Raw genomic sequence first — 8,774 nt, forward strand, 5'->3', positions numbered from 1 at the left:
CCCTCCCCCACAAATCGGTCCCCACAATAGTTAATAATAGAAAGGATGCGATCTATTTGAACATAATTTGGAGATGCCGGTGTTGGACTGGGGTGTACAAAGTTAAAAATCACACAACACCAGGTTATAGTCCAACAGGTTTAATTGGAAGCACTAGCTTTCGGAGCGACGCCCCTTCATCGAGCCCTCCACTATCACCTGATGAAGGAGCGTCGCTCGGAAAGCTAGTGTGCTTCCAATTAAACCAGTTGGACTATAATCTGGTGTTATTTGAACATAGGCATTTGATCCTTCAGATCCTGTGTATGAAAATTGAACATTGGGCTCCTCTAATACTCTCTCTCAGTAAACAGTAAACTCAAAACAGAATGAGAAAACTTCTAAAAAGAACTAAGTCATGTGGTAATTTCATTTTATAACATAGACTGGTGAATATAGGGAAGTGGGCTGTATGTGCTCAAATTCTTCATCTTGAGAGGAACTTTTTATTTTTTACATGAAAGGCGTGCATCTAACTCCCTCCAACACTCAATTCCCATTCTGAATTTTCTCACTGATATTCATGGTAAGTGCAGCCATATAATTACTGCATGGAGAGAAGGTAAAGAATTTGGAGGAATTGCATACACTTCAGGAAACTGAAAGGTGAGTTAGTCCAGTGTCAGTATTGGATCATAAGGCTCACAAACCACACATTATATACAGCACAGAAACAGGCCATTGGGTCCAACCAGTTCATGCTGAAGTTTACTTCTCACTCATCAAACTTTTCCTAATTCTATCACAATACAGTAACACCAAGTGTAAAATATTCCACTCCCTCAAGTGGCATGGGCAGTGAAAGTTGGGAAAATACAGCAAAAATGAAAATATTGGAATCTCAATGCTCAGAAAAACATTCCCAATTTTCCTCTAAAGCCTTAATCAGTTAATTCAGAACCTTGCTATCAATCAGTGACAACCTTATTTCCTTGCATCTGCATCTCATTATTAGCCTAATTTGTTTCACCTCTAAGCCACTTCCAATTCCCTTCTCCTTCCCCAAGAAAATCGAAGCACACATTCCAATGTGAAAGTTGGACTGGATGCTTCATGGCTGTAATTCACCAAAAGCTTGCCCTGGCCTTAATGCAGCTCTGTCTATCCTTAATGTCCCAGCCTTTTTCATGGACACCATTCTCCTCCTTCCTCCATCCACGGAAGTCATTTTGAGGAAACCATCAACCTTACCATTCCATCATGGCTCTCAGTCCAACTTATGTAGCCATTCAACCCCTCAGGACTTGACTTTGGAGTCAGGGATACTTATGACTGGCATGCATCTGCAGGAACACATACGCATCTCATGCATCTATACAGAATGCATCTTCTGATTCTTAGCGTCATTTCTTCGCACTCACTCACTTTGCATTCACTTCAATGGAGCTGATCTCTTGATGGCTTGTTTCTTTACTGCACAGACATGGCCTCCTTAGCTTGCATTGCCTTTTCATGCAGGCAGCTTGCCATGATCAAGAGCATTGAACAGTCAAGGGCATGGACATCTCTGTGCAAAGGAGTTCTACATCAATGTCACATCTGCAGCATTTACCAGCAACCTAAGCAGCAAATATACTGCATAAGCTTCAACCAAATGGCAATTTCTGAAAGTCAAAGAACAATTATCATGAGGATGTAGTAAGGAGGCTTACCAGGAGATAGTCAATGGGGTGCTGGAAAAGTAGGAAACTCAGATCTGGGATGGCCTTTGTTGGACTGTGTCGCTGAGGGAATGATTACCATGAAAGGGGGAAATTCAGGATAAAAGGAAATGGTCTTGTAGTGGAGAGAAGGGGATGGGGAGTTCCAAGGGGAGGAGTTTTTAAAAGTCAATGTTGCTCTGGCTTCTGCAGGTGAGCATGGATAGCTGATGCAGGCATTGCAATCTACAAAGCCATGACTTTAGGGGTCAATGAGGGACATGTTATATAATGAGGCAGAATATAAATGGGGGAATGCTGAAAGGTCATTAGAGAAGCAGGGACAGAAAGGCAAAAGAAAACATGGAGGTTGGGACATCGTCCTGCATCTCAAGCAGAGTCTGCAAGTCTCTCAAAAGTACATAAAGTTGAAACTATGCCATTTTCAATCACAAATCAGCTGCACAACAGTGAGACAGAAGGACTGCAACTGCATGCACAATAGGTGGAGTAAGTTACTCTTCAGGGACACAGTAAAATTGTTTGAATATTAGGCCTTGTCAAGGGCGGTTGTATTAATTATGCATCCACTGATTTAGTAAGGTAAAAACAAGGACTGCAGATGCTGGAAACCAGAGTCTAGATTAGAGTGGTGCTGGAAAAGCACAGCAGGTCAGGCATCTGAGGAGCAGGAAAATCGACATTTCAGGCAAAAGCCCTTCATCTTAAATAGAGGCAGGGTGCAGTTTTTGATTATTGAGATGGTGTTGAAATACTGTTTGTTGAGAGTATGAATTCTCCTGAGAACTTAGTACAGAAGGGGTCCTTTGCAGTTCTGAGAGAGTGTGGCCCTCAGCTGAGGCAGGGCTGACTGTAGAGAGGTTAGGTGCTGGCATAATACTGCTCAGCTAGCATCCAATTATACTTCATCACCAGTCATTCATTCTCCAAGAATGCACATTACAAATTATGGTCTCAAACAGTCATGATTATTACACTGTTCATACAAATTTCTTCCTTGCCATGTTAGGTAAGTAAATGTAAATGTAATCTAAAAATGAATTGGGATTAATATTTTTGATAACACGTTCCATAATTATCAGTAAAAGACAATATTTCAGAGTGGCCACATTCTCCAGCCACAATAATGTCTGTGTCAGTTTTGAACAGATAATCTTTGAAGAATGCCAAAAAGAGAACAACATTTCAGTAACAGTACACTTCAGTCACAATGAAGCATCAGTGTAGTACAGAGGCTTAGAAAAGCAGATAATTGCCTCATTAAGAACTCACTATCTACAATTCCCTGTTTTCTCTCTACCTCTCTTATGAAATAATGGGGTTACATTAACTACCCTCCAATATGCAGGAACGGTTCCAGAGTCTAAAGAATCTTGGAAGATGATCAGCAATGCATCTACTACTCCTTGGGCCACTTCCTTAAACACTTTGGGATGTAAATTATCAGGGCATGGCTTGCTTTCAATCTCATCAATTTCTCCAACACCATTTCTCTACTAATATAGATTTGCTTCAGTTTCTCCCACTCACTAAACCCTGTGTTCCCCATAATTTCTGCTACAGTATTTGTGTCTTGCCTCGTGAAGTTAGAGCGAAGTATGAATTTAGTTCATCAGCCATTCCTTTGTTCCCCATTACAAATTGCCCTGCTTCTGACTGTAAGAGACCGACATTAGTTTTCACCATTTTTTTTTCTCTTTACATACTATTTTAAAGCAGCTGCTGTTTTCATATCAGGGGCTGTCTTTGCTTTTCTTATTTCCTTTCACACTTCTATTCTGAATTTTCTTTATTCAGCACACCATACATATCATTTTTCTGCTCCACTTCCTAATTCTTTCACCATCCAATAGCTCTTATTTTGGTTGCCTTTTTTTCTCTTTCATGGGCATTTTGAACTGGATTCAACCGTATCCTCTTTATAGGCAGCCCATTGTTGCATGTCTGCCTGTCAATTGCGCATGCCGAATCACCTGGTCCTTAACTGCTCTGAAGAAGAGTCTCTAGACTCAAAATGTTAACTCTTTATCTCTCTCCATAGATGCTGTCAGACCTGTCGAGTTTCTCCAACAATTTCTGTTTTCGCTTGTTCCAGGATACCTCATGTTTTATTAATGATTCAACCTGTCCTGCCACCTTCAATAATTTATGCACATGTACTGACTTGTCCCTTTTCTCTTGAACCCCTTTTAGCAATGTGCCCTTTATTCTATATTGTGACTCCAGGTTCTTCCTCCAAAAAATGTCACTTCAAACTTACCCATGGACAAACTTTCCTCATTCCTGAAGAAGGGCTTATGCCTGAAACGTCGATTCTCCTGTTCCCTGGATGCTGCCTGACCTGCTGCGCTTTTCCAGCAACACATTTTCAGCGCTTACCCATATTGAACTTCATCTGCCACTTGTCCACTCATTCTTTAAACTTGTCTGCATCCTTCAGAATTTTGATTTTATCCAATATTCCTACAATTCATAACACTGCCAAATTTCATATTATCTGAAACTTTGCAATTGTGCCCTATACACCAAGGATTTGATCCTTAATTCATATCAGGAAGAGCAAGGGTTCTAACACTGACCCTAAGCAAACTCCATCACTAACCTTCCTTCAGTGTGAAAAGCATCCATTAATCACCATTCTCTGTACCTGCCACAGCCAATTTTATACCTATGTTGCTGCTACATCTTTTATTCCATCGGTTATAACTTTGTGAGAAACTGTATCAAATGCCTTTTGGAAGTCTCTGCTCATTATGGGTTTCCGTAGCCAGTTGTGTAGCATTGATAAGAGTACTAGATTAGATTAGAATCCCTACAGTGTGGAAACAGGCTCTTCAGCCCAATAAGTCCACACCGACCCTCCGAAGAGTAACCCACCCAGACCCATTTCCCTCTGACTAATGCACCTAATACTATGGGCAATTTAGCATGGCCAATTCACCTGGCCTGCACATCTTTGGACTTTGGGAGGAAACTGGAGCACCCAGAGGAAATCCACACAGACACGGGGAGAATGTGCAAACTCCACACAGACAGTTGCCTGAGGCTGGAATCGAACCTGGGATCCTGATGCTGTGAGGCAGCAGTGCTAACCACTGAGCCACCGTGCCACCCCAGAGTGTACTAGCAGAGTGTATTGCAGAAGCAGGAGTACTGTGCTATCTTAAAAGGAATACTGAGTTCCTCTCCCATGACGTCAAGGCCATTCTTCTGGACATGCAGCACTTCAACTCTCCTGCTTGAGAATACTGTTGAAGAATGGTGTGAATTCATGAGATTCTGGATGCCCATATCTACACCAGTACGCCAGAGATACGATAGCAGCCGTCTCTGGAAAATTAGCAGCCCTGCAAAGGCTTGTGGAAGTTGTCAGTGGATGGGTGGCACAGTGACTTTGATCGTCAATGGTTATAGATTCAAAATGCTTTCTCTCTCTAGCTATTATTGTCTGACCTTCTGTGTACATTTTCTATTTCCACTTTTATGCTATTCTTTACCATCTTCAGATTTGTAGCTTCTGCAGTACGTTGCTTTTGTTTTATTACAAAGGAGGTTTCAGAAAATGTGAATTAGTACCTTAAAAAGTTCATATCTATTGCTTAAATAGCACGGCCCTCAGGTGATTTGGAGAACATCAACAGTTACACCCTTTTTTCTTGTATACTGATTGACAATATGTTCTATTTCTATTTCAGAAACTTTACTTCAGGCTTCAAAGAACTCAGATAATTATCAGTAGAGTGGAAGGACTGAGGACAGTGGAGTGGTAAGGTGGTCAGTATGTTGACTGCTCATTTATTAGTTCAAGGCTGTACTCAAAGGCAAGTAAATTATGATGGTTAGCGGCCTTTCCAAATTGAATGTTCTGCTGGAGAAAATTTGAATGCTTGAAAAGAACACAGAGAGCAGGTGAAGGTGATGTCTAAGAATTATAGCAGGCCGAGACAGAATGTGGAACCATTTCCTCATAAAGCCTCCCTTACCTACATCCTATTCCCCATGAGGGGAGAAACCTAATGTTCCAGGACTTCCATGGTGCAACATCTGTGTCCTGTGCAGGGATTGGAGCCACATTGACACATGTCAGGTTCATGTGCTTTGCCACCTGGCCAGGAGCCAACCAAGTATTAACGAAGACAATAAGAACATTTGATACTTATGAAATACATGTATTCCATGGGCGGTGTAACTTAAAACCTGTTTTGTGTCTGTAGTGTGGGAAAAGGTGATTATTGTGCGCTAATCTTTGTGCAGAGGTAGCTGTTTCATTGTTATGAGACCATAAGATATTGGAGCAGAAAGTAGGCCATTCAGCCCATCGAGTCTGCTCTGCCATTCGATCATGGGCTGACAGGTTTTTTGACCCCACTTCCACACTTTCTCCCCATCACCTTTGATTCCCTTGGCAATCAAAAACTTAACTACCTTTGTTTTAAACATACTCAATGACCTGGCCTCTAGAGCATTCTGTGGCAATGAATTCCACTGATTCAAAACTCTCTGGCTAAATATGTTACTCCTTATCTCAGTTCTAAAAGGTCTTCCCTTTACTCTATGGCTGTGCCCTTGGTTTCTTGTCTCTCCTGCCAATGGAAACATCTTCCCATCATCCACTCTATCGAGCATGTTCAGTATTCTGAAAGTTTCAATCAGATCTCCCCTCAACCTTCTAAACTCCATCAAGTATAATCCCAAGTCCTCAAATGTCCTTCATATGTTAAGCCTGTCATTCCTGGGTTCATCCTCGTTAACCTCCTCTGGACCCACTCCAGGGCCAATACATCCTTCATGACGTATGGGATCCAAAATTGCTCACAAGACTCTAAATGTGGTCTGACCAGAGCCTTGGAGATTCTCACAAGTACATCCTGCTTTTATATTCTAGTCCTCTTGAGATGAATGCCAACATTGCATTTGCCTTCCTAACTACCAACTCAATCTGCAAGTTTACTTTAACAGAAACCTGGACTTGGACTCCCAAGTCCCTTTGCACTTCAGATTTATGAATATTCTCCCCATTTAGAAATTAGTCCATTCCTACCAATTAGTCCTACCACATTGTATTTCAACTGCCACTCTTTGCCCACTCTCCTAACCTGTCCAAATCTTTCTGCAGCCTCACTGCCTCCTAAATACTACCTGTCCCTCCATCTATCTTTGTATCATCTGCAAAAATAGCCAGAATGCCCTTAGTTGCTTCATCTAGATCAATAATATAGAAAATGAAAAGTTGTGGCCCCAACACTGACCCGTGTGGAACATCACTTGTCACCTGCTTCCATCCTGAGAAGGACTCTTGTATCACTTTCTGCTTTCTGCCAGACAGCCAATTTTTTATTTATGCTGGTACCTTGCCTCTGAAACCATGGGCCCTTATTTTATTCAGCAGCCACCTGTACGGCGCCTTATAAAAGGGCCTTTAGAAGTCCAGGTAGACAACATTCATTGGTTCTCCTTGGTCTAACCTGCTCATTACCTCTTCAAAGAAATCTAACAGACTTGTCAGGCATGACCTCCCCTTGATGAAACTATGCTGACTTGCCCTTTTTTTGTCATGCACTTCCAAGTATTCAGAAACCTTATCTTTCACATTGGGCTCCAAAGTCTAACCAACAACTGAGATCAGACTAATCAGTCTATAATTTTCTATCTTTTGCCTTATTTCATTTTTAAATGGGGGGGGGGGTTACTTTAGTGATTTTCCAGTCATCTGGGACCCTCCCTGAACTCCAGTGATACCTGAAAGGTCACTACTAAAGCCTCCACTATCTCTTCAGCTATCTCCTTTAGAATTCTGGGGTGTGGCTCATCTGGTCCAGGTTATTTATCTACTTTCAGACCTTTCAGTTTTTCTAGCACCTTCTCCTTGGTGATGACGACCATATTTATCTCTGCCCCCTTACTCTCTTGAATTTTTGGGATATTACTCGTGTCTTCCACCATGAAGATTGACACAAAGTAATTATTCAGTTCCTCAGCTATTTCTTTGTTCTCCATTACTAATTCTCCAGTATCATTTTCCAGCAGCCCAATGTCCACCTTTGCTTCTCTTTTGACCTTTATATATCTGAAGAAACTCTTGCAATCTTTCCTAACATTACTGATCAGCTTAGCCTCACATTTAATATTCTCCCTCCTTATTTCTTTTTTCATAGTCCTCCATTAGTCTTTGTAGGTTTCCCATTCCTCCATCTTCTCACTGCCGTTTGCCACATTATATGCTTTCTCTTTTATGTTCTTCCTGACTTCCCTTGTCAGCCATGGTTGCCTCATCCTCCCTTTAGTATGCTTCTTTTTCCTCAGGATGAATTTATGTTTTGTCTCTCGAATTACTCCCAGAAATTCCTGCCATTGCTGTTCTACTGTCTTTCCTGTTAGGCTCCTCTCCCAGTCAATTCTGGTCAGCTCCTCCCTCAAGTCTCTATAGTTGCCTCCAAAATGGGCTTTGGTGAGAAAGTCTACAATTGGATCCGACTGCTCTACACCAACATCTGTAGTGTGGTCTCAGTCAATAGGGTAGGAATCAAGGAGCTTCCTGATCAGTTCCGGAGTCAAACGGGATTGCCTGTGCTTTCCTGCCTTGTTTGGGTGTTGTGTAGAGCCTTTTGCTGAGTCTATAAGGAAGGATCTGAACTTGAGAGGGGTGACTATTCCAGCAGGTCAAAGCCTCCCTGTGCTTGGATGATATTGCCATCTTTTGCTTGGATCCACTGTCAGTGCACAGACTCATGACCATCTGTGACCAGTTCAAACCAGCCTCGGGAGCCAAGGTTAATTGAGGCAAGAGTGAGGCCATGTTCTTTGGAAATTGGTGTTACAACACGGGGTAAACCCCTCTGCTCATTTAAACCCAACACACAGAGAAGCTTACCTCATGCTGTAATCTGCTATATTTCGAGAGGCAAAGAATTATCCCAGATTTCAGAATTTAAAGTAAAAATTGACAATTTTGTTTTTAAGTCCAACAGAGAACATTAAAACCATAATTATTTACAACTCCTTTCTCTTAAACCTATCTTTTACATTCCACTCTACAAACTGGTCAAATTAAATAAAATCCCAAATAACATTTAC

Source organism: Chiloscyllium plagiosum, unplaced genomic scaffold (genome assembly GCF_037043375.1).
Source record: "Chiloscyllium plagiosum isolate Xiang-an unplaced genomic scaffold, Cpla_swu_hap1 HiC_scaffold_20, whole genome shotgun sequence".
NCBI lineage: Eukaryota > Metazoa > Chordata > Chondrichthyes > Orectolobiformes > Hemiscylliidae > Chiloscyllium > Chiloscyllium plagiosum.